This window comes from Salmo salar, chromosome ssa07, assembly GCF_905237065.1.
Source record: "Salmo salar chromosome ssa07, Ssal_v3.1, whole genome shotgun sequence".
Classification (NCBI taxonomy): Eukaryota; Metazoa; Chordata; class Actinopteri; order Salmoniformes; family Salmonidae; genus Salmo; species Salmo salar.
The window spans coordinates 19,646,325-19,674,289 of NC_059448.1; the positions used below are offsets into that span (position 1 = coordinate 19,646,325).

Below are 27,965 nucleotides of genomic sequence, written 5' to 3' on the forward strand. Positions count from 1 at the left end.
CGTGACAGGTAGAGAGGTGGCTCAGTTAGGCTGTCATCGCTCCCCCTGGCCTCTCCCGCGGTGCCGAGCTGCCGCCTGCCTGTTGGTGGCAACGTTGGGATTTCGTGGGAGCCGCAGACTGTAATCAGTCATTATGTCAGCAGCGCCCCCAGGAGCCCCGCTCCGGCTCATTCAGCCAAATAATAAGCAGCCGATAACTGTGATGGCGCGCAGGCAGGGGCCCCGCAGGGTGAGGAGCTGGAAAAGGGGGCCTTTTCCACTCGCCCTTGTACACAGAGCTATCACCTTCAGTCAAGGGCTGGAGCAGGCTTTCATAGACCCCCAGCAGCCTCTCTTCTCCAAATCTCATGGTCAGAGGGCCACACTCTCTTCTGGCTGGGGCTAACATGGAACGTGTGTCTGTGTGGCTTGCTCTGTCTGTCTGTCTACGTCTCCAGGTTTTCTGATTAATGAAATATTTCTTTACAGATCTGTAGGAATGATGTTGAGGTGTTATGGATCAGGAGGATTAAACCACAATAAACAACCCCTACCTTAGGTTGACACAGTGGTGTAGAAGCCTACATTTCCTGGTATTCCCTACATTGGATAAACCTGATGACGGTTTCACCTGAAAATAGGATCTGCCTTTCAAAGTTGTAACAGACCCCGTTTGTTCACCAAATATTTAAGTGTTTGCCAAAAAATTCTATATTAAATCTGCGTACCAAGTGGTAGCTTTCCGCTGTCATTCTTAAACCAGACGATGGCTTTGTCCCGAATGGCACTGTATTCCCTATACTATTGACTAGGGCTCACCCGCAAGGTCCAAGGATGGCCATGGGGCTGGGAGAAAATTGTGCAGTTTTATAAAGATCATTTCCTATTTTATTTATATATATATTTTTTGCCATAGCATATGAACACATAAGACATCTGGGGAGCCTGACCTCCGGGGGGGATCCCAACCCCCCAAAAATCCTGTGCCCCCCCGAGTTTTGGGGGTGTGTGGTACGCCAGTGGCTGACTGTTGAAACGTGTATTGAATAAGATATCACCCCCCACTGCCCTCCCCTCGATTTTTGTCATTCCATAACAAGGTCCACAGTCTCCCATTGTCCCTCTAGCATTCCTCTGCTCAGTAGTATTGACTGGTTCTGCTGGGTGACTGGTGCCATATTACATCCATTTATCATCAGTACGACAGAGCGCTCTGAACGTCCCCTCCTCTTCACCAGACGTTTGACAGCCACATCCGTTCAACAAGGCTCACTCCATCTGCCTTGTCCATAACTAGTGGCTATGCACAGCCTACATATAGACACATCACATCCTACACATCACATCCGTAGTACAGAGCAAGATCTCAGCAGGATTGTTTTCCAGCTGTAACAATGGAGGGAAATGGAGGGAAATTTGTAAAACGATTGTTCGATTTTGTATTTAGCTTTTATCACTTTTATTTAGGTGCTATGTGTTGGAGGTGGTTCGGTGAACCATGCTTAAGTGATGAGTAACCTTGGCTGAGACCTGAAGACTTGAGCTGATACCTATGCTTTACCTCAACCGGCGAACAGCCATCTGCTCGCACTGTGGTAATTCGTTAACTTGCAACTGATGTCACAGGCATGCAGTTAGATCTGGGCTGCCTAGTTATTCACAGGCCATGGTCTCATAAATTACCACAATGGAGGGGAAAGAAATACCAATTCAGTCAAGATGAACTGTTAACTTTCAGTGCTGTACATGCCAAATGGATGGCTAAATATCAGCTCATATCTAGACCGATGAAAGAATTTTATGAGCATGCTTATCATACTGGAGCAATGTGAGACTGTGCTCTATCCAAATGGCTCCGTTTCCCTTCTATGTCCTCTGGTCAAAAGTACTACATAGTGAATAGGGTGCCATTTTAGACAAAGACCGCTGCAACAATATCATGACTGCAAGTGTCTATTAATCTTTGAAGGTGGGAGTTTAACTGTGAGGGATCAAACCTGAGCTCATAGTCTAGCAACCTATGAGCTCAGATTTGATCCCTCACAGTTAAATTCCCACCCTTAATGATTACTAGACACTCACAGTGCCATTTCCTGTGGCTTTAACTTTAATTTTATTTAACTAGGCAGGTCAGTTAAGAACATATTCTTATTTTCAATGACAGCCTAGGAACAGTGGGTTAACTGCCTTGTTCAGGGGCAGAACAACAGATTTTGTACCTTGTCAGCTCGGGGATTCGATCTTGCAACCTTTCGGTTACTAGTCTTACGCTCTAACAACTAGGCTGCATTGCCGCCGATGTGATATCAACCGGGATATTTCTGTGCCATTTCCTGTGGCTTTAACTTCAATGTGATATCAACCGGGATATTTCTGTGCTATTTCCTGTGGCTTTAACTTTAATGTGATATCAACCGGGATATTTCTGTGCTATTTCCTGTGGCTTTAACCTTAATGTGATATCAACCGGGATATTTCTGTGCTATTTCCTGTGGCTTTAACTTTAATGGGATATCAACCGGGATATTTCTGTGCTATTTCCTGTGGCTTTAACTTTAATGGGATATCAACCGGGATATTTCTGTGCTATTTCCTGTGGCTTTAACTTTAATGGGATATCAACCGGGATATTTCTGTGCTATTTCCTGTGGCTTTAACTTTAATGGGATATCAACCGGGATATTTCTGTGCTATTTCCTGTGGCTTTAACTTTAATGTGACATCAACCGGGATATTTCTGTGCCATTTCCTGTATCTTTTACTTTAATGTGATATCAACCGGGATATTTCTGTGCCATTCCTGTGGCTACAACTTCCCCCAATGAACAGAATTGATTGAGATGAGAATCATAACTTTTGCCTGGCACAAAGCAATCTATCTAATTCTCTCTTTCAGCCCCTTGCAGTAAGACATTTAAGCACCTCACTGTGGTGAATCTTTTTTGTTGTTGTATAGTTTGCGGTGGCGGTGCGGCTGGCGAGACCAAATGTCCACTTACTGGCTCCGCTGTCAGAGATGAGTCAATGTGAAAGGTTACGGTCTCTAATCTTGTTTATGTTTTTGGTGGTGGTAAGCCCTCTCAAAGCCAGCTTTGTGTCAAACACAGCTGGGTAGCCTCGTATAATTGCAACTGGGCAGAAATAATTGGAGCAGCAGCTTAAATGCAGCCACTACACCCAGGTCACTAACTGATTTCTATCTGCACAGCTTTCAGAACAAATGTGTCACATGATAAATCGTCATATTCTGCCAACTTTAATGGAGAAAAAAAAGGGAATATGGCTGTGCACATGTGCCAGTTGATGTGCTGCGATCAAGATAAACTGATGTGACGTTGGCTTACGGTACATAAACTAATAATGTAAGTCTGGCGCTCAAACTGAAATGTGGCATTTGAAATGCTGAAGCGGTCTAAATGGTGAGATGGCGAGCAAATTCTGTTGTATTAGTTACAAAAGCTCTCTGCCAATTTATCAACCTGACAGCGAGATTGGTGCATTTAACTAATTACAAAAGCATCCGGTCTTTCCATGGCTGTCTAGCACAATCTGAAACTAGGCTTCAATTGATACTCATATTTAAAACAACGTTGTCCTCTCACCTGATGCTCTTGTCATCCCCACTCAATATAGAATCCCTTGACACATGAACCTAGTATTCGGACCAATACGTGCCTCAATACAACAGGCAGCCGCTTTCTCCTTCCCTAATAGGCCAAAACCTCCATCGGCAGAGTTAGCCACCTTTCTCCACCCACTGTTGGCTTTAGATTGGCTTCTCGTGACCCTATAGAATTCATCATTGGCTACAAACATACAGCCCCTCCGTCCAATGAATCCTCCATCCTGAAGTGGTCAATAACCTGGCCTTCCATCTAATCATTGGGAGTGTGGAATACGTGATGCCAATGCTCCTGCCCTGGGGAAGGCTTTTTGCACCACGTTCGACTGATGACTTTGACTGTCTTGGTTGTGGGGGAAATGTGGATTGGAAAGATGGTCGAGAGCAGTTTTAATTGTACTGACACTAAAGGATGAAATTGAACAGGAATGAAGTGCTTTTGGTGCATCGATCTTGCTCTGGACTCTGAAGAGGCAAAGGGAGAGAGAGAGAGAGAGCGCTAGAGAGAGACAATTGTAACCTTCTCTCCACTGCCTGGCTGAATTCAAATTGAGCATCCGCATCGCGCTTTAATTTTTAATCAAAGGGAAAAGCACACCGAATAAGAGAGCACCTCTCAGGTTCTCAACCATCATGTCCAATTAGAGCATGTCTCTGAAAGGAGCATGGACGGAGAGTCAGCCTGGACTGTGGCCATATAACCACTTTATACACATTTTATGATGTTTGGATCTTTTTTGACAGATGACAAAGGTTGCCAACCCCATGTCCCGTACTGTTGTCTCTCGTATGACAAAGGTGGCCAACCCTGGTCTTGAGGGGGCTGCAGTGTCCTGCTGGTTTTTCCTTCAAGGCTCTCTGCCCATCTGATTAACTGAAGCCATTATTTTAGCAGTGTCACCCCACCTGGGTGATTGACTGGGTCCTTAATTGCTTTCAAGGCCCCCTAAGTAGGATTGCGGCTCCAACTCTATTGTGCAGGAGTTAGGTATCCCCAAATAAAATGGTTGGATTTCTTTGAACACAGATAACAGCGCTCGGCTTTCGTTTGCTTCCGTATGAACGGTACTTTCCCGCTAGAACTTCACCCCGGCCAGGAGATCTGAAGTCACACACCAACAGATGCAGAGAGTCCTCATGCATAAGAAACCCCTCTCCGACAGCCATCTGTCTCCCTCTGTCAGTTACCATGCGGCGTCAGTTTGTTTGGTTAGCGCCGTGTACAATTTTAATGACATGCAAAACGCGGCATCCAATCTCATGGCCCTCACACCTCGTTCTGAAAAATCGTATTCCTCGACCTATCTTTGACCTGAGTAACAGAAACCAGAACAATCTCTACTGAGAGATCCGTAACTCTGAGTAGGTCTGCTGCTGCTTAACTATGCTATACTGTTACCCCACAAGACTGCTGGGTTGAAATAAGTTGCCTGGCTAAATTAAAAAGTTGAACCTCATTTGACCAACAACAACAGATCAGTCTTACCTCTCCATGGTCTGACATTAAATTGAGGGGCTATTCTGTTGGCTGTGCAAAGTGGAAGTGAGGAGGATTTGAAAAGGAAAGTGCACATTGACGTGAGTAAATTAGACAGGCACTCGTAAGCAATGTATAGACTTAGACAATTGTTGTCTGTTGTTTTGCTTGCAACCTGCTCAATTTGAAAAGTGGCCAATAGCGAGTGCTCGCAATCTGCTTCAAAGAATCCCAGTGACATTAGTATGCAGCCCCATGTTCCTCAGTCAAGCATAGAGCCGCTACCCACAACACACTGCCTGCCATTATGATTGCTTCGGCCCTTTTTTTTCAGCCTGAAATGACTGAATTCTTTATTTTTGTGACGGAATAACCCAGTTCATAGAAAATAAACTGCCCGAGTTTATCTGGAAAGCTATTGACGACTGGAATCATGACTCTGCTTGAGCAATTCATCACAATGTCACCCTCGGCAATGCTCAGAGAAGGCGATATATCTGAGGACTTCTCATTTCGAAGATGCCAAACACTCTTTGGTTTTGTTGAGTTTTCATTTGAAACCTAAATGTTTACCACCAACACTGCTATTTACTCTCTCCTGCAAGCTTTAACGGTATTCCTCCCAGGCTAAACATTAGCAAGGGGCATCTAGCTACCCGATGAGGACATAGCCCTTATCTCTCCCTGCCCCTAACAAGAATTGAACACGATTGCCGAGGCACAATGTCACTTTACAGCAGTCGACTGTCAGTTCTTATCGCGTCAGCCACCGGCAGAGAATAATGCAACAGGGCTTCACCAAAACAGAGATGCCTATCACTCCATCCCTAGTTTTTAAAAATGTTATTATAATTGTTTTTGGCCTACATGTTTAATGTAAATTTGGCAACACAAATGTGATTTACTGGGTTGATAACCTGTGGATTTAGGGGCTACACATTCAGTGACCCCCCCCCCATAACCTTTTTAGTAAGACTTTAGAGGTCTCATACGGAATTGTTAGCTGTTGTAGCAAACTGTTACAGGACCCATTTTCTGCACGTACTGTCATCATGCCTTTTTTAAGATGGATGGCTACAAGTGGTATAGGCCTTCTCAGTAAGTCGTGTGCTTAACTCCTTTCACAATCTCAGTTGTTTCTGGCATCACACCCGATTACTTTTTCCAGGCACCGTTCAGAATGTCTCTTTGGGCAGTCCTGTTTTATTCATTGATTGCTATGGGAGATCGTCCACTTGTATTGTTAGAAAAGGATCTATAATATCTTACACCTTTATAACTATCATTAGCAAGGAATTAATATTCCAGCATTTTATAAACAAAACAAGTGCGCACTTTCTTTCCCAATAGTTTGTGAGTAGAACCAACATGACAGTTGGTTCTAGTCAATCAGTCAGTCATGAATGAATACATTGTTCACCCCCTGCTGAGCGTGGAATTCACATGGCCATGATTTTGTAACTGTAATCCAGCCCTATTGAATCCCGGATTCAATTACTTTTTATTTTGTTTAATCAGAAGTTCATTCTATAGTGCTTCTCCCCATGTAAAGCCAGCCATAGATGTATGCCTGGGCTGAGGGATGGCTGTCCAATTTTACGCACGGATGGCTGCTCTGCCTGCGTTGTCTGTGTTTTAAAAGCCTCTGTCAGATGTACGTTTAGGATGTATTGCTGCGCGGCCCGTGTGTAATTTTTCCAGACATTGACCATTTCTGTCAAAGCCCACAATCAGCTTGTGCAGTGCTATGATTTGCGACGTGTGTGTGTGGGGTTGGGGGGGGGCAGGCAGGCAGGCAGGGGGGGGCAGGCAGGCAGGCACAGGCTCATACTCTACTGAAATAATTTTCCTGTTTTCCCCGTTATTCATTTTGGAGCTACTCAGAATTGAACTACCTCAAAGGTCAAAGGGCATGTCTTGTGTTTTTGCTAATGGGAAATGAATACCAAACAGGGAAATGGGGGAGTTGTCGGATCAATTACATCTGATACCTTTGTTTTTTTTGTTTTTTTTTGGGGGGGGGGAGACTTTTACACCCTAGCTGCCTTCCCAGAACTGATACATAGTGAGGCGATAACACAACATGTGAAACTTTGATACGAAAAGAAGTCGGTGATAAATCAAGAAGGTTATCCGTAGAAGTTAGGTGACTTGTTGTGTTATACTGTGTCGTATACAGAAGTCGTTCATATGCCACTAACTAATGAAAGACGAAATAGCACTGATCATAGGTGGAGGAGAGACTTCCAATCAACTCCAATATGTAGACCAATGTATTCAACTCCTAATCCCTTTCTTCTTAATGTAATTTTTCACCTGGATATGCCAATTAACAGTATCACAGTGGGACCTATACACTTGTCCACAATGTGATATGAAAGAGGGACAGGTTCCCTTTTGTGTTATGACGTGTAGATCAATACAAGGTCAGGCTACCCATTAAGATGTTGATACAGGTTCAGTCATGTCTGTTTGTATCCCAAATGGCACCATATTCCCTATATAATGCACTACTTTTGACCAGGGCCCATAGGCTCTGGTCAAAAGTAGTGCACAATATAGGGAATATGGTGCCATTTGGGACACTTTGGGACACAACCTGCATGTAGTAGTAGTAGTAGTAGTACAGAAGGCGTTGACGTTGTTCATCACCTCGTGGAGAAATGGGCACCCTTTCTAACCTCCCTGTTACAGGGGTCCTGGGATATCTCGGCTGTCTTCCACAAAGCCTGAATGGGAGCATTGTGTGTGCCCGACCCCACTCCTTACACATGGAAGCAGGACACTAGACAGGCCTTGCCAGTAACTCAATCCCCAGTTTCAATCAGATGCAGGTTTGTTTTGTAACCCGTTCCCAATGCCCAAACACAGTTTTTTATGTCATGTGTGTTGCAGTGCTTTTGTGCACATGTTGAGTGTCATATCTGCATATTATTCCTCCACGCCCCCACACAAGCAAAAAATAGTATTAAAAACAACTAAATGTCAATCGAAATGTTCAGAAATACGCCTTTACATATTTCTTCAAGTAAGGTCTTTAGATCATTTTCCTTTGCAGTGGACTATTGGTATTTGCGTTCAACAGTATTATACTCTAATAGTCTGCATTAATCTTGATCACGTCTCCTTGCCCGACAATATCACCCTGCACGGCAAACGTGATACTAAGTGCCGTTATTATGTGAGGGAGGAAAAAAGCGAAACGTCTGATTGTACATGCACACGATGCTGTAGCCCTTTGAAGGACCTCCAGTGTCAAGTCCCACTAACGTCACCCATACAATTTTCTCCTCTATTGACTTTTATGTTCCGCCGCAAGGTTGGTCATCCCATTGAGAGTATGTATGTATTCCAAAGAAAGAATAGCATCATTACCATAATGATATTCCATCTCAAAGATAAACACCCGTTCTCTTCCCCACACCTTGCCTCTCAAGCTTCGGTGAAGAGGGCAAAATTGTGGGGTTGACGCTAGTTCGCCTTGACACCCGCGAAGGCGGCCATCTTTGAAAGGTGTCTTTCGACAAGGTGTTTTGCATGTTTACTGTAAATTGTGGGGTTGACGCTAATTCGCCTTGACACACACAAAGGTGGCCACTTTTTGAATAGTATCTACTACAACAAGGGGTTGTACACGTTGTGGGGTTGACTCTAGTTTGCTTGACACGCACAAAGGCGGACCGTTTTTGGAAATGTTTTCTTACTCACAAATTGTGGGGATGACGCTTGTGCACCTTGACATATACATTTTCAAAAATATATCTTTAGCAAGAAGCAGGGATATGAGGAAGCCTCCTTCCCTCCTCGACGCTTTATCCATCATTCATATCATAGGACACACAGGGACAAGCGTCTGCTTGCACAATCAATACACACAGAGACCAACGCGTCAGTGACACACATCTCGCATAGATCAAGGTTCTGCCATTCACTAATAAGGCCATTAAGGACGCAAGCATGTGGGAGACTGCAGCAGAGTATCTAAAAGGTTGGAGGTGTTATTTGAATGTACGCCCTTCTCCACCTCCACTCAATGTCATGCAGATGGAGAGAGTTAGGGAGAGAGAGAGGACGGAGACAGAAGACTCAGCAGAAGACGCAGAGGGAGATTTGAGAGGTTGACATTGGACAGGAAGGACGATAGGAAGATGCAGAGGGAGGATGGCGAGAAGGACGGAAGGGATGGAGAGAGTTGGTGAGAGGGAGAACGATAAGATTATGCAGAAGTAGGGAGCGAGATGGAGTGAGTGAGGAGCAGAGAAAGTGAAAACAAGGTTGCAGGAAGGATGGCAGAAAAATACATTCTATCTGCACGTCCTCTGGTCTGGGTTGCCAACAACCACAGTCAATTGTTATCAGTTTGCCTGCATTTAATTTGACCCTTGGGTCCAGATGTTGCCTATGCATAGTTTGTGTCTGTCCTGCTTCCCCATTCACTCCTAATGATAGCCTCTGCTAACACCCCTAGACTGACTCGGCACATAATGTTTGACCTGCTGAGAATTACTGGAATAATATGGCATGTGTTATCTACCTGTAGGTTAAAACAAAGCTCTCATTTACTTGAATAATGTTATTAAATCAAATGTGTTTGTTCACATACACACACATTCATGGAGGTCTAGGCCCACCTCTTGTTTTCAGGAATTGCATGCCTGTCATTTATATAGGCTACAATGAGAAATGCTACTCAGTTTGCGGACTCGTTTTTGGAAACCATGAAGTTTGTATGAATAAATGGCAAGTATTAATATATTTGATGGGCAAAACTACCACGGCGTCTCGACCCCATAGTATGGATACACAATGTCAATTGAGCACTTTGTGTGGTATCCACTCTCTCCAAGCTGGTCCTATTCATAACCAGGACACTTCAATCACAATGCATTTTCTCTACATTAACCTTGTCCATATAGCCTCTGGCTGTGTTCTGGCCTGTAACAGCCCATGAGTTGAGAGACTGGGTTCAGCCGTTACCTCATTTTGTCGCTAATGTGTCGCTGGTAACGCCACACTAGAAACGTGTGTGTGTGTGTGTGTGTGTGTGTGTGTGTGTGTGTGTTTTTGGTCGGCGACAGTGGCTTTGTGAGCCCTGTCCTGTGACTTCCCGTCCTCTCTCTCGCTCTCAGCACATTCTCCACTCAGCTGACAAAGTAAGCCGCTCTTTGATGAGCTCCGGGGACCGCGACTACCTCGCCTTTTGTGTATGACACAGGCCGTCACCCTGCATTAGTCAGCCATTAGTCAATTGTTAGCAGTGGTGGAAAAAGTACTCCATTGTCATATTTGAGTAAAGAGAATAGAAAATGATTCGAGTAAAAGTCACACAGTAAAATTCTACTTGAGTAACAGTCTAAAAGTATTTGGTTTTAAATATTCTTAAGTATCAAAAGTAAAAGGTGTATAAATCATTTCAAATTCCTTATTAAGCAAACCAGATGGCACCATTTTCTAGTTTTTATTTTAACTATAGCCAGGGTTACGCTCCAACACTCAGACATCATTTACAAACAAAGCTTGTGTTTAGTGAGTCCACAAGATCAGAGGCAGTAGAGATGACCAGGGATGTTCTCTATTTCCCTGTCCTGCTAAGTGTTCAAAATGTAACGAGTACTTTTGGGAAAAATACTTCAAAGTACTACTTATGTACTTTACACCACAGGTTGTTAGTCATTCGTTAGCCATTAGTCATTAGCCACTAGTCAGTCATTAGTCGGTAAACGTGTGCTCTTTCTAGTTTTCATTTTCTTTTTAGCAGAAGGTATATGGGCCTGTTAGGAGTGTTGATGTGATAACCCTTCGATTAGGCAGTGTCTCTAGTCCTGTAAAACCTAGATTGAAGCAGCTATAGTTGGCTGTATGAATGGACTGTAAACTATGTATAGTGCGCTAAAAGCACTTACAGCAGAATATATGAATTGTTTCGGTATAGTGCACTAAATGCCTGTGAATGGACTTGGGTTTCGCAGCGTACAGTATAGATTAACCTTTTATGTGTGTCTCATTGTGAAGACTTTAAGGTCCGCTATCTCGGGTTGTACAATAGCTGTTTCCTTGGATACAATCACGGTATGAATCAAACCTGAGGCCACACTCGATGCCTGTTCATTTGCTGATACAATTGCACTGAAACTGATACGACAACAAATGGTAGACTTTTTGAAAGAAAGTGACGTTTCAGTTAATGAGGTTTCTTTGGTTGATGTTGATTTGAACCTTGATGAACATAGATGAAAAGCGGCTCGTGCAGCGATATTTTAAGTTTCTCCTTAGTTTGGTATTCTCAACTAACATGTTGCTTTCCGGATAGGTTACTCTTTAGTCAGCACGACAATGATATAAATGTGTATTCTCCTGTGAAGACTCCCCACAGTAATACAACATTGTCTCAGACACCTGTAAGTGCCTCATGAAAGGCACATTTGTCTCTGTTTCACAACCCTTTGAAGAGGTTTTAGAAGCTCCTATCCCTGGTCGCCACTACCACTTCTGCCCCAATGAAAGTACTGGAAGAAATCCAATATCTGGCTGAGAAAACACCTCTGTGTAGCTCAGAGAAGGATAAGAAAAAGAGAGGGTAAAGTGTTCTTACGAAGAACAAAACAGAAACATTGGTATAAAGATCCATTTAAATCTGCATTTGGAGCGTCAATATCACTTGTGTGCTGGAGTTTATTTTCATGATTGTACACAGTTGTTCTCCATGACACTAAGCGTGCAAGTTAAACCATTTTCAATTGAGATGTTCACTCCAATGTGAACATAATGCTTTGTAATTCGGCTAGTTTCCACTGTGAAAAAACTCTTGCTTGGGGGGATTGGTGCAATATGGCTGGTGCAAAAGGTTCTTCAAACCCCAATGGACCTTCAAATAACTGACAGATGCTATGTCTGTCTGACCACCAGCCTGGTTCTCCAGATATTGACATATGGTGTCTGCCAATCTAACAACAACCTCCAATTTGATTGGACGTAATGAATAATGTACGCGATGAAGCACACGCGTTACTGGTTAGGAAACAACACTGGGCCAGACGATGTGTCGACAGTCTAGACCAGCAGGGGGGTCGCAACCGGAGATTTTAAATGTATTTAGATTTTTTTTTAAATATATATATATATATCTATATATATCTATATATATCTATATATATCTATATATATATCTATATATATCTATATATATATATATTTTATTTATATATATATATTTTATTTATATATATCTTGTCTTTATCTCAAAATCATTGTAACGTGGTTAGCCTTAAACATCGAAATGAAAATGATTCAAATCTAAATTAAACCAGAGTGCCCTTCGATTGTGGGAACAGGCTACACTTGACCGTTGTGCTTGAGTCAGAATCAAAGGGAATACTTCCTCAGAGCATTAAAACTCATGGTACACTTCGCCAGTGCATATCTGTGTGAAGCTGGATTCAGCAGTGTTCTCGTCAGCATTAGTGCCGCGTTCAAAACCACTGGGAATTCGGAACTGGGAACTCCAAAATCTCCAACTTCCAATTTCAGTGTGTTCAAGACAACTGGGAACTCCTGGGGGGGGGGTGACCTTTCAAAAATCATTTTGAAAGGTCATCCAACTCTGCATTCCAACTCTGGAACTCAGGCCTCTCTTGTATTTTTCTGAGTTCCCAGTTTTCTTGAAAGCACCGTAAAACCAATTATCGATCCAGGTTGGATGTGACCGCAGAGAAATGTGCACTGTTGACCATGCCCCCTGACTTTGAGAAGCGCCGATGCGACATGCATCAAGCACACCCATCTCATTAGTGGTGGTGAGAAGATACATTATGTCAGACTAATTTGCAATTGACCGTCTCATTGACTGTCATAGCCCCACATTAAAAGTATGTGATCGTGAATGAAGACAATCAGAATACTGTTAAAAATGTTTTGCAATTGACTGCCATAGCCCCAAATAAAGTTAACATTGGCTGTTAATTACATACTTTTTTCCCACATGGTTGGGGTCTTGAGAATTTTCAGATATCAAAATGGGGCTGTGGACAAAAGGTTTTGGAACCCCTGGTCTAGACGGTAATTCGTAGTACAGGGTGTCCGTGTCATCGGTACAACATTTTGATAATAAAATGAAGCAAATCAAACGGAAGTGTGATTTAGTGAGTGTTGTTTCTATGAACCTTTCAGATTGGTTCATTTTTAAAACACATACTGTGGCAGCTGTTGACATGTGACATTGATTGGTCTGAGCAGGTATTTTCTCTACATTCTCAAAGCTATAGCATGAGTAATATAACAGGTCAAAGAGCGAGTTTGGTAATGCAGAATAAAACAACAAGGCATGAGAGAACTGCATTACTGCGATATAGTACTTCCATGAGGTTGTAGTATTGCTTTGTTGATGTAGGCTAGGATACAATCGTGTCTATATTTGGTCAGATAAGACAACACAATCGGTCTACACTTCTGTTCAAGCAAATTGGAGTGAAATTGCATTTATCATTTGATTAGTGCTTATTCAACCCCTCATTTGATTTCGGATTTAACCCTTTGTATGAATTACTCTTCCGATCCAGATGTGTGGACTTCCGCTGCCGTCTGCATACATTTAGTGTTTGCGATGTGGATGACATTTTATCAAGATCATTTTTAAGGGAATGCATTTCACAGCTGCCACAAACAATAACATCATTCCAGGGAGAGGATGACAACGCATGTTTTGGCCCGTGCTGGTCACACACACACACACACACACACACACACACACAAAGAAATCATGGGAGTGTGTCTTTTTTTTTCCTTTTTTCAATTACGCACATTTCTGTAGAATTAATTATAGGGGAGTTGTCGTAAATCATATTAATTCAGCTGTAATTAAACTCAGCCTCTTCACCTCTGAAGCCTTTTCAAAAGGTGAAAGGAAAGAGAGTGCAGAGGGAAAGAAAGATCGAAAGAGAGAATGAGAGGGGAAGAGAAATGGAACGAGCAAAACAAAGGGATGAAGAGGGAAAGCAAATGCGAGAGACGGATTGATACAAAGACAGAGAGAAAATGGAGCAAGGGGGTGAGAGATGTTGAGATATCTATCTATATATATTCAGCAAAAAATGGTAAATGGTGGAAAGAAAAAGCGGTCATCAAAATGCTGATGTCGTATGGGGATATTTACTGCAGAGTCTTAATGCAGTTTAAATCAGGCTCTTTGTCCGGCAGCCATCAGAAGGGCCCTGTTGGGTCCTAATAAATCAGCCATTAAACGCTGATGTGACCTGAATAGCGCTTCATACATATATAATCAACACATCGCCAATACAGAGCGCACCCAGAACACTTGAAACATTTATGAGGATGCTGCTAAATAACTTGTAATGGGCATCTGAAGATGCACCAACAGTTCATATGCAGCTAAAATATACATGCAAATGATCATGTGTGTAGTCATAACAAGTTGTAATGATGCCATTTTCAAAATGATTCTAATCCATATCCTTATCATCGTCATGGATTAAATCGATTCGTTGTGAATATCTTTTATTTATTTATTTTGCTCATCACAAAGTCATTTTGGATTCTAACTGGTTTCTTTCTCTCTGTTCTAGGATGGGATATATGGTTCTAGACTGAGATGTGATGTACTGGATTTGTAAGGAGCTTTGACAAGAAGAATCACTCCCAGGTATGTGACAAGTCAATCCACTTCCTCGTCAGATCAAACTGTTGCGATTATCATAAGACAATTCTCTGCACTCAAACTCACCCCCAAACACAGATAGTCATGAACGCTTGATTAAAAAAAAAAACTCTTCAAGTGGTTCAACCGACCTTGCAGAAATTCCAAAAAGTTTCCTTTGAAATGCATGAATATGCATCAGGGAAAGATTAAATACACATGCAGTCTCATACACAGTATTCTAATGACGAGCATTCATTGGGTCCAATTTCACTTGTGTCCTTGTGTGCGATTTGATGAGTTGATGGTTATGGAAATGATCTATGATAGGTGCTCATTAACATATGCAAAACTACGGGACAGCCCCGGTAAGCGATGCCCCCTTGGCAACGGGAGAGTTTTCTGGTTGATAACCACGCACATCCAACAAGCATGTTTGGATTGCGCTCTCTGATGCAAATTATGTTTTCGGCGTAATCATGCAAAAGTGCAGCTGGCTTCCATTTTGCTGTGCCTCAAGTCTCTACCCCCCCTCCCCACGCCCCCCAAAAAAAACCTCTCCACCCGTACCTTATGCCTGTCTCGCCCCCCCTCACACAACCCATCACCCCTCCCCACCCATTACTGCAGGCTGTGCGTTTTTCAGTAAACGCCACCCCCCTCCTTGTTTTCGTTTGCTTCTCGCTCCTCTGCCCCCCCGGGGTGTTTTTTTCTCTTTGCCACTCTAAGCGATTGAGGCGAAGATATCGACGGCTCATCTGAAAAAAATGATTATCCAGGTCACCTGACATATCATCCGTTGTTGATGAAGTGACTTAATCGTAAGCCGTGGGATATGGCGGGCGGAATACGTTCTCAACAGCGGTTTATAAATTCAGCAAAAGGTGGCATGTCACCTTTTTGAATAACTCCACACGGAATCACACCAGGAGGTTTTGCAAGTTACGGTACATGGCACCCCGGCAGTCGAGAGGATTTGAATGGCATTTCTTCCTCAGCCGGGTTTTTCAGAAAACAGTGCAGGCGTTTATGCTAAGAGTAATCTGAGTGATAACCTGTTTTAATGTACAATAAATCTGCATTAATGTCCCAGACAGTCCTTTCCTCTGCACAGTATGAAATTAAGCAAGAGCAGGAGTCAAATCTAATTGGCATATTAGTCGCAAGGTGTCAATGAGGCTAAGGTGCATTTGAGTAACATAGGAGAACAGTGGGGTGTAATATTGAGTTGCACCCCACAGCCTCAGTTCGTCGGTGCGTGGACTCTACAAGGTGTCAAACATTCCACAGGGACGCTGGCCCATGTTGACGGCAATGCTTCCCACAGTTGTGTCAAGTTGGCTGGATGTCCTTTGGGTGGTGGACTATTCTTGATACACACAGGAAACTGTTCTGCGTGAAAAGCCCAGCGGCGTTGCAGTTCTTGACACACTCAAACCTGTGCGCCTGGCACCTACTACCATACCCTGTTCAAAAGCACTTAAATCTTTTCTCTTGCCCATGTCTCAATTCTCTCAAGGCTTAAAAATCCTTCTTTAACCCATCTCTCCCCCCCCTTTTTTTAACTAGGCAAGTCAGTTAAGAACAAATTCTTATTTTCAATGACGGCCTAGGAACAGTGGGTTAACTGCCTTGTTCAGGGGCAGAACGACAGATGTGTACCTTGTCTGCTCGGGGATTCAAACTTGCAACCTTTCGGTTACTAGCTCAACACTCTAAGCACTAGGCTACCCTGCTGCCCCTTCAACTACACTGATTTAACAAGTGACCTTAAGGGATCATAGCTTTCACCTGGATTCACCTGGTCAGTCTGTCATGGAAAGAGCAGGTGTTCCTAATGTTTGGTACACTCAGTGTATGTTGTATGGAAGGGCTTATGTTTGGATTGTATCTTAAAGCTAGCACATGTGTAATGGATGTTATCCTTGTACAGGGGAATCTCAATTGTATTTCCTTGATTCCTTGCGTTCCTCCCCTTAGATATTTTCCTCCAATACCTTTTGAGGAGGAGGCTAGGACAGAGTGCATGAGGAAACAAGTAAATACAACTGAGATGCACCCATATTTTTATTTAAATCTCTGGAACTTCAACTCCCCTGCTCTCTTCTCAGATCTATTGTAATGGTAGGAGCCTGGTCCTACTAAAAAGGAGTGTATGAGTGTATCTCATAAATGAACTACTATATTAGTTTTGACAGGTGTCAAAGTAACTTATATCCTTATATTACTACTTTCATTCCAAAACATCTTAACTCCCGATGTGGAATTAAGACCTTCATTTGATGCACCTTATATTGCCTAATGTGCGGTCACTTTGATTTAAGTCTAATCTGGCGGAAGGAGACACGATCGTCTAGGAGAGTAAGGTAGATACCATGCCGCGGGAACATGGAGGGGAGCCTCTGACTAGTCACCCCATACACCTTTCCCAGCATGCTTTGCATACCCATCTAGGTTACCATAGTGACAACAGGACTATTCGAATAAGGACTATTCGACCACAATGGGTTCTGATCACATGCACTCCTAGGTTTTGGTTTTGTTATCTTAAAGCAGTGCCATTTGTTTTGTTAGTTTGGCTCGACAGTCATGCTGTCTAGGTCTCACTGAATGACGCAGAGTAGTTTGAATGGAGCGAAGTCAAATTTGAATTCAACCTGAGGACGGTTTACTTTACAGGTCTTCTGGTGCTTTGGCTAACAAAATGACCTAATGCCACAAATGAGGAACATGTTGGTGTTTGACCTAAATGAGTGAAAAGCCACAAATCATTTGATGCACTTTTGATATCTGTAGTGGTGAATTTGTGGCACCATGACACTGTGAAATATATTTTCCCAGGCATGTTTACGGTCACCTCTGCCCCAGCAGGTGGACGGGTCCTTGCAGGGTGTGATACGCCCCCCCATTGCTTGTTTCTGTGCAAAAATGTCATGACCCCTTCCTTTCATTTCCATGATGCAAATTAGAATTGTCTGAAATTATATGCATGGGCATATTTTTTTGTAGAATTCGGCTTTTGTGAAAAATAATGAAAATACTGTTCATTTAATAGAAGAATTCCTCAACATACTCAACTAATAGAAGGTGTATTCCTTGATTTAATTTTGTTAAGAAAGACCTTACCCCTTTTTGTCTTTTTGTATGTATCACATTGCCTACATCCCAAATGGCATCCTATTCACTACATGGTGTACTTAGAAATCCTTTATCCTGTCTCCTCCCCTTCATCTACACTGATTTCGAAAGGGATTTAATAAATGCCATCAATAAGGGATCATAGCTTTCACCTGTATTCACCTGGTCACTCTGTCAGGAAAGAGCAGGTGTTCATGGTGTTTTTTGTATACTCAGTCTATATGGAATAGGGTTCCATTTCAGAACCACCCAATATTTTAATGTAGAGAATGTGTAAATGCCTTGTCCTTGCTTGAATTCATTGTGTTGTCCTTTCTTATGCTCTAGTTGTTCCACACATCTAGTTGTACTCTCTCCTTCACCCACATCTCTCTCTCGCTCGTTCACCATCTTCCTTTTTTTCCTGTCCACCCCCCCCCCTCTTCCTCCCTCTTTTTTTCTGTCTCTTTCTGAAACATCCCCCCCCCGGTCATGCTTGCTCAGCTCTTAGCCTGGCTGTGTCTGAGTGTCTACCTATGTCCTCCCGGCCTGCATATGCATACCGTGCTGTTTGCCTCGCTGCTGTTGCTGCTGCTGAGACAAGGGAATCACAGCTCCTTCCCCTCACCAGCTTACATAACCAACTCATACAGTATGGATGGTTTGTGGCCCATCGGTGGCACGTTGTCAGGGGGGATTATCATTATAACGATGGAGCATAATGTGGTGGGACCTCGGCTAATTACACAGTATGGACCAAATTGATTGAAACAAAGCCAATAATATCAATGTACACTACACGACCAGAAGTATGTGGAAAACCTCTCGTCGAACATCTCATTCCAAAATCATGGGCATTAATATGGAGTTGGTCCTTCCTTTGCTGTAACAGCCTCCACTCTTCTGGGAAGGCTTTCCACTAGATGTTGGAACATTTCTGCGGGGACTTGCTTCCATTCAACCACGAGCATTAGTGAGTTTTGGCACTGATGTTGGATGATTAGACCTGGCTCGCAGTCGGCATTCTAATTCATCCCAAAGGTGTTCGATGGGGTTGAGGTCAGGGCTCTGTGCAGGCCAGTCAAGTTCTTCCACACCAATCTCGACAAACCATTTCTGTATGGGCCTCGCTTTGTGCACGGGAGCATTGTCATACTGAAACAGGAAAGGGCCTTCCACAAAGTTGTCTAGAATGTCATTGTATGCTGTAGCGTTAAGATTTCCCTTCACTGGAACTTAGGGGCTTAGCCCCAACCATGAAAAACAGCCCCATACATACCATTATTCCTTTTCCACCAAACTTTACAGTTGGCACTATGCATTGGGGCAGATGGCGTTCTGGCATCCGCCAAACCCAGATTAGTCCGTGGGACTGCCAGATGGTGAAGCGTGATTCATCACTCCAGAGAACGCGTTTCCACTGCTACAGAGTCCAGTAGAGGTGAGCTTTACACCATTCCAGTCAATGCTTGGCATTGCACATGGTGATCTTAGGCTTGTGTGCGGCTGCTCAGCCATGGAAACCCATTTCATGAAGCTCCCGACGTTGTGCTGACGTTGCTTCAAGAGGCAGTTTGGAACTCTGTAGTGAGTGTTGGCAGATGCACTACGCACTTCAGCGGTCCCATTCTGTGAGCTTGTGTGTCCTACCACTTCACTGCTGAGCCGTTGTTGCTCCTAGACGTTTCCACTTCACAATAACAGCACTTGCAGTTCACCGGAGAAGTTCTAGCAAGGCAGACATTTTACAAACTGTTGAAAAGGTGGCATCGTATGACGGTGCCACGTTGAAAGTCACTGAGCTCTTCAGTAAGGCCATTCTACTGCCAGTGTTTTTGTCTATGGAGATTGCATGACTGTGATCGATTTTATACACTTGTCAGAAATGGGTGTGGCTTAAATAGCCAAATCCACTTTTTTTAAGGGGTTTCCACATACTTCTATATAGCGTATATCACCTGTTTGAAAGAAAATGCACGGGACTTTCATGGTTGAATCATGAAATGATTTTCTCTGAGACGAACTGGAATGGAGTCATCAGCCTGGAGATGACTGGGGAGTGTTCAAGAAGGGTTGACTACCCCCCTCTGTCACACGCTGCATCCTCAATCCCACAGGACCGGGCAGTGCGCAGAAGGTTCCACTTGGCTTGATTGGTCGGCCCGGAAGCCGCACCCCCCTGCCATGTCGGCTCCGACGCATGACGAGTAGGGGGGGAGGGAACAAATTGGCAAAGTGAAGTCGGATTAAGGCCAGGGGGGCTTGCGATAGACAAACTTCCTGTCCAAGTTTACTTGTATATCAATCTACAGAAACAGGGGATCCTACCCTTTCTGGCAACTTACTATTATGGCGAAAGTAATCTTATATTGTGACTTACAGTAGGCCTATTTCTGGGGGCCTCTCCCTCATGCAGAACCTAGATCATGTACTCTAATGTAAACTAACAGCTAGAATGTGTTGATGCAGATTAAAGGGAACTGCCAGTCATACCACAGGGCCTGTTGGATATCGTATGATATGACTGAGGAATCTCAACCATCACCACCCTGTGGTTTATACTGTTTTCATATATGTGCATACCGACTACCATTGAGGAGCTACAAAAATGAGCATATTGAAGAATTGCAGGCAGTATGAGTCGTTCTGGCTCGGACAGGGCTGACTTCTTAATTACGGGGTATTTGAAACTCATACATCAGAGTATGTTGCAAAGATATACGGTTAGCTGGAAAGAGTCCCCTGAAGTACCTCATTTTCCAGTGTAATTGATGGATTTCACCTACTGAGATTTAGACGACTCTTAGGAGATTTTGCGTTTCTCCTTTTCGTGGTCACAAATGCCTTTCACTGCTCCTTCTAATGCTTCGACTAGGTGCGAGAGCAGTCACTGAGCAGTATCTGTTTGAAGCCGGCTTACTGGGATTGATGATCATTTGAGGACATTACAGGGAGGAGTGGAGCAGATTACAGTTGGGCTTTTTATAGAGGGATCACTTAATCTTGTCCTTTTTAGCTCACTCATTAGTTCCTTCTTCTCCCGAGGCGATGCTCACCAAATGCTCGCAAAACCCTCCTTCCTGTTGGATGGCAGACCGTTAGACTGAACCAAGTGGGACTTCCTCTGCCGCCTCCTCACCGACCGCCACTTTGGCTCAAGGGGCTTTAGTGTGGTCGTAGTCAGTCTCGCTCTGGAAAGGTATGCAAAGGGCTGTATAGGAGTGAAAGAGTCAAGGCACACGCCCTCCTATGTTGTCGGGCAGGTTGTCGCTGAGATCGTCATCTTTTTTTTTTTTATTTGCTTCCCTTCCCTTCCCTCAGGCTCACACCTGTGAAATTAGGTGTCCCTTTGTGCCCGTCTGAAAAAAGAAACAACTCAGTGACTGAGAACTCAGGGTAGTGGGTACATAACAACCAGCGCACACGCAGAGGTAATCAGAAGTTGACAAATGGGAAGGTCTGCGTTTTGAGGGGCAGGTTTCTCCGGTCTCCACGCTGGTCCAATTTGGGCATGGGGTACAGTGGAAATAGTCCCAGTATCAACATGGGGACATTAAAACTTCTTAACTGTGACATGTGGAAGCAGCAAAACGCATGTAAGTGAAGAAAAATAGACCCCATCTAGAAAGCAAAGCGGCACCATCTTGTCAGTCATAGCATAACCAAACCTTGCTCGCAGAATGATTCAGGACCACTTTGAATAGCCCAAATATCGTCCCTTTTCTGTGGTTTTTCTGGAGACTAACAAAAGCGCTGTTCTCCCCAGCCTGGCGTATAGAGGGCCCTCTCAGGTCCGATTGAACGAGTCTGCCCTGTAACGGGTGGCTCTAAACTGAGGACAGACACGGAACTCCGCCGCAATCTGTTTCAGCCATTCCTGCGATTTATTTACCGCCGCGGCCCTCGCAGTAAAGCCCAGAATTTATGGCATACTTTTTAATTAGAAATAATGTCTTGTAGAGTTTATGTGATGTACGGCTTAATCAATATATAGACTGTGGCAGGACCGGATGACGGACGACACTTGACAGCTCATGGAGTAGCCTAATTTAACACTTTGTGTTTCAGAGAAATATGTTGTTTGCAGAGTAAGGAAAGTATATTCTCTCTTTCTGTCCCTTTCTCTCGCTCTTTCTCTCCCTCGTCTCTCGACAATCCACCAACATTTTCGAACAGATCGTAATTTCCTCCAGATTGAATCAGGCTCCCTTGTCACTCTGTATTTACCCAAACAATTATTTTACCACGGCAAGCCCCACTGTGCTGGTTATCACTGTTGTATATGTTTAAATAGTAGGAAAGCTGGAGGTTGGTTTTAGTGAATATGAACTGACAGATCAAGTGGGTATTGTATGAATCTTTCCCTCTCTGTAAGCTAAGGAAATGTGGAAATGGCAGAGCCATTTCTGCATTGTGCATCTTTAACATTTTACATACAGGATACAGGAATCACACGTAAATGATTCATATTCACATGCAGTCTCAAACAAATAAATGACAGATTCTATTGCCATGTTATGTTTTAGGGTACAAAGTCAATCTAAGCAAAAAGATGTCAAAGCTTCTGGACATAAATCTCAAGCGTTTCAATTCCGCTTTCAGTGTGTTGTCCTGAGGTGGTTACAAGGTCAGATCTGAAGGTTGTTTGTTCATGGAATGGGAGTTAGTGGATTTACCATTTTACGGAATGAGCTTTTCTTTTTTAATGTACGGCTTTTCTTTTTATATTTCTCTACAAATATTTCTCTGTCCCCTGCCCCTAATCATTGAAATTTTATAAAAACCGTGAATACCACATCTATTTCATATCGCTTTTGGCGTGTGTTGTGCAAAACTAGGAATGGTGTCTTTGGGAAAGTATTAAGATGTAAGGACGAGAGGTGACAGCCAGTGAATCACATGCGTACAATGGCGTGTTGCTAACAACACAACTGCGCTTATCAGATAGATTGAGGGAGTCTCTGAGTAGCTGAAAGGCCATTGTGTCTCATTGTCTCTGCTATACTAATTTAATGAGTAAATGAATAACAAAATAATCTCCATCAGAAAATGTATGGAGAATGTCAGTGCATTCACGCACACACCAAGTCACCAAGAGTATTGCACATGTAGACCACCTAACGTCATTGACTCACTAATGGATATGAAAATGCGATTCTCTTGCTCGTTCGCGCATAAGACCCTCCATTCTCATTGATTTGTGTTGCGTACACTTCTCAGGGCTGGTAGAGACTCCAATAATGATTTCATGCTTTGTCTTCACAGACCAGTGAGTTAAATGGCCAAGAATGCTACGCTACCTGACCTTAGTCAATGGTTAACTGTTATCAGGCAATTCAAAGCATCCGGAATCTGTCACAACTGACCCTCCCCGACATCTTGAACCCACGTCCACTTCCTTGCTTCCTAGGCCCATTTTTTTCCCCTCTCTGAGCTTATCCGAGTCCTTTGCGTAACCCGAGCGTATAGATAAGAAGTATTGGGCCGTCCTCCCATTCATCATGATCCTCTAATGCCCCAAAATACCCAGAATCGTATTTCCTAGGCCACAGGTGGGCCGTGTTGCAACGTTGCGGCCACACAGCGGCTCTCCCCAAAGCAAACACAGACATTTAGTCACCCGCCGTCGCTTTTGTGTACTCTGAGGGTATCGACCGAGCGGAGGTAATACCCGATACGGCTATGGTACACACGGCTAATCCGTCAACTGTTGTACAACACACCACTGTCAGGTACGCAGCTTTGGACGAGATTAACTGTGAAGTCCAGGTATTACTCACATGTAGTTTTTTTTCTCCTTCACCGTTTCTGACAGATAGACATGTGTAGCGTGTATGGGAAGTACCCCAGATTTCCAAAGCAAATTCTCCAGTTTAGTACAAAGGACAGGTGTTACCAACCGCACCAAATGTGGCTAAAAGCAAAGCTTACTGTATGGGTGTTGGCAGTGTTGACGCTAACGGCTGCCCAGTTTCAAAGTCTTTTTGTGAGGGGATTTCTTGAGTAGAAAGAAGCTTGGGCAGAAAAAACTTTTAGAAGACGCGGTTGCATGCCAGAGTAGGCTACCAGTACTGCCCTGAAACCGTAACTGGGTCTGTTCACAAGAATAAGGTCACAACTGACTGTGAACTTTTTGCCTCACGCTTAATTAGAAATTAGAATGCCGTGCGACCCTGAGGATGTGCTCCATGGGTAAAATAATGAGAGAGAGAGAGAGAGAGAGAATGCTAAAGTATGCATTGTACATCTTTATGCGTTTTAAACTCGCAAAAAAATGTAAATACTGCATTTATATTACAGTATGCTAGCTTGGATTATGAGGCCCTTTGCTCCACCAGGAGCTGAAAAGGAATAAGTTGAATTGGGTTTTGCTTATTGGAGTTTTCCCTCAGGGTGTAATGTGAGATGTCTGCTCATAAACATACCGTACAGTTTGTACTTCATAACTGCTCTTGCAGGTCACAGGGCAGCAGACAGTCAGGTGAGGTAGTTCTCTGCTCTAGTACACACACGTCCCTTGATACAGTGTGGCAGGCCCCGGTGAATCATTCCCCGCCGTCACAGGTGGGGGAAATACAACTGTGCTATTGGCAGTCTGAACATGGCTCATAGCCTAGTGCTCAGCAAGGTGTTTGGATCTGGTGGAAATTCAATTTTTATGTGACAGGTGGGAGAAAGACATGGATCAATCGATCGAGAAGGAAGAGGAAAACATTGACTCATAGGGGAAGTTAAGAAAAGACAAGATACTGTATGTATGGACAATACATGAGACCGGAGTATACAGGAAGCAAATGTATTTTCAGAGATTTGTCAGTGTTTTTGTCTGTGTGTGCTTTTGCGTACGTCTAAGTCTTGTTTATTTTCTCGCACTTGTGTACGTCTGCGGGGTGCGACGTCTGGGCGCTCTCTGTGTTTGTGTTCGTGGAAGTCTGTGTTTGTGTGGGAAGAGTCCGCGAGGCCCCTTTGATGAAAGGCTGATTGCCGGGGCAACGGGAGGCCTCTGTGTTCGCAGCAGATGTTTCCTGTCCCTGTCAGCGACTCCGGTTAACGGTATCCTTATTTAACCGCTCTCTACTAATGGCCCTCGCCCAGTGTCGGATACCCCGGATGGCTTTCCTCCTCCTTGTATTTGCAGGCCGTGGGATGGAAGGCGAACAGGAGGGGATATCGCGTTCCACTGTGACGTTCCCTTCATTGTGTGGCTCTGCAAAATACTGGCCAAAATGTCCCTTTTACGGTAATTGGGGTGTGAAAGTGACACTCGCTTGCCTATTGTCTCGGTATCTGATCCTGAAATGCATTCAGACCACATTCAGACCGTACTAGTAGAGAGAGAGAGAGAGAGAGATGGGAGGGAAAAAGTGACAGAGGGAGTATGTGGTGAAAAGAGGGGAATTCAGAATAGAGATTCCTGAGAGATGTCAGATAATGATTCTGAGGCTGAGTAACATGTGGACAAAGGAGGGAAATTGACAGAGTAATTATACATAGACAGAAATAACATTACTGTTATAGAGAAAGGGTGGTTGAGTTGGAGAGGTTCCAGAGTAAAGTAACGGTATACAGTTGTAGCAGACAGTTGGATTCTGAAAAAACTGAGAGTGAGAGAGATGTGCGAGTGAGTGTATTTGACAGCTATAACCAGACTAGGTCCAGCTCTTTATACAACGTACAGGAGATGATTGAGAGATTCAGAGGGCCTAATTGTGCCACACCATCTGCCCACACTAGGAAACACGCCAAGCATGTGACACCTTCCAACAGGCTCGGAGACGAGCAGATGTGTCCGTCTGTCTGTCTTTTTGTCCTGTATGGTTGTATAATTATGTGTATGTCTCTATATTTTAAGTATGTTTGCGTACGCGCATGAGTAACGTAACGTTAGAGGATGCGCTTTGAAATCCGCAGTGGGCAGACATTCCAAACTGACACTGAAATATCAGTCTGTCATCCAGTCCAATCTAGGCAGGGTTGACACTTAAAAAAAAATAATAATAATAATAATTTGGTAATGCCCAACCAAAAGTAGGAAGAAGAAAATGTTGAATTTCTGAGAAAAAGCAATGACGACCCAAGCTTCCCTTGTTTTCCACCCTCCTTGCTCGAACTGTGCTGAACTTGAAAGGGCCACATGTAAGAGATAATAGCATTGGTTACATTCATCAAATTACCTCAATCTCTTTACTTACAGGTCTGAAGGTGATATTATCAACCTGAAAGCTTACTCAATTGTCTTACTGAAGGGATGGCACCCGATTAGGTAATAAGGAAATTGCATTTGCATGGCAAATGACCGGGAACTATCCTGACTGTGGCTATGCCAGGATTTCCATTTAGTTTCAGCACCCTCTTTTTAATTGTTATTGTCAAGAGTATTAAAGGGTGTTTTCTCAATGTCATTTCATCCGCAATTGCATTAGGCACCTCCATAATGATGCAATTATATAATTAAGCAATAAGGCACGAGGGGGTGGTGTATTTGGCTAATATACCTTGGCTAAGGGCTGTTCTTAGGCGCAACGCAGAGTGCCTGGATACAGTCCTTAGCCGTGGTATATTGGCCATATACCACAAACTCCTGAGGTGCCTTATTGCTATTAAAAACTGGTTACCAACGTAATTACATCATTAAATATTTTTGTTGTTGTCATACTTGTGGTATACGGTCTGATATGCCATGGCTCTCTGCATTCAGGGCTCGAACCACCCGGCTTATAATATAGAGGATAACATTTAAATCAGTTTCCCTAACTGCTCTCGTGGTGCCTCCGCCTGCAAAATGGCTGTGTTATGATGTGTTTTAACTAATGTGAATGTGTTGAGTAAATGCTCAATGAGTTAATGTATTTGTTCACAAAGCACTTTTTTAAAATTGCTTTTGTATATATTCTCTATACAAGTTAATTGAGTTGTCCTCAGTGGGAACACATTTAAGGACTTTATTAATAGTAATCAGCTACCTTATCTTCTGCTAGTGCATTTACATAAAATCCCTGTAAATATCTGTTGGTTTTCCAAGCCACTAAATATGTAGACAGTAGAGTAATGGATTGTTAATTTACTTTCCCGACAGCAATGTGTGTTGGTGCCAATCCTATCCTATTTTAAATATGAAATAAAGAAACATTTGTAGCTCATCTGGTTCAAACATTTGGAAAATATTTATTGACTCTCAGTATATAAATCGAGACGGACTATGAGCTGATAAACACTTATACAGTATTATATAAATTCTTTACTGTGCTCTTTGCACAAAACAAATAATGACAAGACAGGCTCCAAAAAGCTACCTCAATTTGTTGTTGTTTAATGACAGATTAAACACATCCCACCCCACACTCTCGCTCTCTCGCTCTGTATCTCACTCTCTCTCGTGTTTGGCCACAGTAAGAAAGGGACATGGCAAACGCCTCATCCTGCATACTCGTGTACCCAAGTCCCTCTCATAATTATTATTCAGTGGATGCATTGGTTGGCACAAGGACAACACTTTGCATAATTTATGCAAGACCATCATACATTTTTTTTTAAACGTCCCCAGCCCCATTCTTGTGCTTTGAACTAAATAGATAAGCTATGGCAGACATAAAATGTAGGCGGAGGAATGAAAGATGTTGTTTTTATCTTTATCTAAACTTTGAACCAGTGTTCACTTTATATATTAGTAGGTTCTATAAGGGGCCAAAATCAAATCAAATGTATTTCATGTGCATACTTCTGCATTGCCTGCCATGGACATAATAATGCAATGCTACGTAGAGACGCAGGGATGAAGGTTTTACAGCGTTAAGCATATCTTCCCCCCCATTTTGAAGGGGTTAAATACATTCCCAGGTATGCCGTTGATGCAGATGAGGTAGGTGTGTTAAGGTAGAGCGTTCTTCCCTGGAGAACCACCTCGGGGCCTTTGCTCGGGACTTGGAAGGTATTTTCAGTGCAGTGCTCAAAGTAAGATGTCCTCAGAGAGAGAAGGTAGGGGCTGACGTTATTATCCTGTATCCCAGGACGTTGCAGGCCTATTTATACCAACCTTAATGAAGAAAAAGTGGTGTAAATAGCTTCTCTTTACTACCTAGCCATGTCCAACGAGAGCTGTGTGGTCTTTTTCACTTTGCATT

General features: G+C 43.3%; 1 protein-coding gene across 16 annotated transcripts in view; it reads left to right on the forward strand.

Annotated features, from left to right (window-relative positions):
- LOC106608716 (adhesion G protein-coupled receptor L3) overlaps nt 1–27,965 on the forward strand; it is a 314,147-nt gene that overhangs the window by 19,510 nt on the left and 266,672 nt on the right. For all 16 annotated transcript variants that reach the window (XM_045721694.1, XM_045721685.1, XM_045721691.1 and 13 more), the window contains exon 2: nt 14,657–14,733. The gene's annotated coding sequence lies outside the window, so the exon portion shown is untranslated. The remainder of the gene's footprint in view (nt 1–14,656; nt 14,734–27,965) is intronic.